At 32.8% G+C, this 816-nt stretch overlaps 1 protein-coding gene across 1 annotated transcript in view; it reads left to right on the top strand.

Annotated features, from left to right (window-relative positions):
* LOC119587732 (protein argonaute-2-like) overlaps positions 1-816 on the top strand; it is a gene marked incomplete in the record, with an annotated part of 19,396 nt that overhangs the window by 11,405 nt on the left and 7,175 nt on the right.

Below are 816 nucleotides of genomic sequence, written 5' to 3'. Positions count from 1 at the left end.
GTAGGAGAGAAGAATTTGCATGATATTTTTTTGGTTTGAAAGGAGTAGCTGTTGATATACTAACAAGAGGATTGTTGAAGGAAAACATTCACTCAGTCCAAATGGAATTAACAAACTCTCTTTTTCATTTCATTCCATTCCATAAGTAGTTAGAATATTCCTGAGAGATGGAATCATCTTTGTATTTAGAAAGAGTTCTAAGAGCATAAAGGATATGAATATTTTGCTCCACATTCATTGTAATGTTTCAGAAAAGGTGAATAGAAAAGGGCTTTACAGTAAGTTTTTGATGAAGTATACGCTTAGAAGGCATCATCAGGAATTTTTTTTATTTTTTTTCTCATTCAAATGCTTAAAGTCTCTCCATTTGTGTTACAAGGGATGGAAAGGTATATCTTTCTTTGAGAAACCTTAAGGAGCTAAAAGTTTGTTTTGAATAGCAATGTGCGGAGTGTGTATGTCTTTGATATAAATAAAGGTGGGTTGAATTGTGTCTGTCTTCTGGATTTGCCACATGAGGATATAATGAATATTTTTTATCATTGCTTTTACACATGCACTATCATCAGACTATTTCAGTCATATCTTCCCAGTCTTTTGATGTTTGGGGATTTAAAAGGTGTTGCTAAATTTCCCAAATGAAGCTCCCTTTTTTAAGTAGATGAGAATTTTTATCATCGTGCGCCATTCCTAGCATTCACTGAACTTTTTAAAAAGAGAAAGAAAGAAAGATTGGTGATAGACTCAAATCAACACAACCTTTTTCAAAGTGATGTGAGGGTAGTTATGTTTAGTGAATGATAATGCGGATTAAGT

Source organism: Penaeus monodon, chromosome 23, assembly GCF_015228065.2.
Source record: "Penaeus monodon isolate SGIC_2016 chromosome 23, NSTDA_Pmon_1, whole genome shotgun sequence".
NCBI lineage: Eukaryota > Metazoa > Arthropoda > Malacostraca > Decapoda > Penaeidae > Penaeus > Penaeus monodon.
Note: the sequence above shows the minus strand (reverse complement) of the source record. Positions and strands in the feature narration are given on the sequence as shown.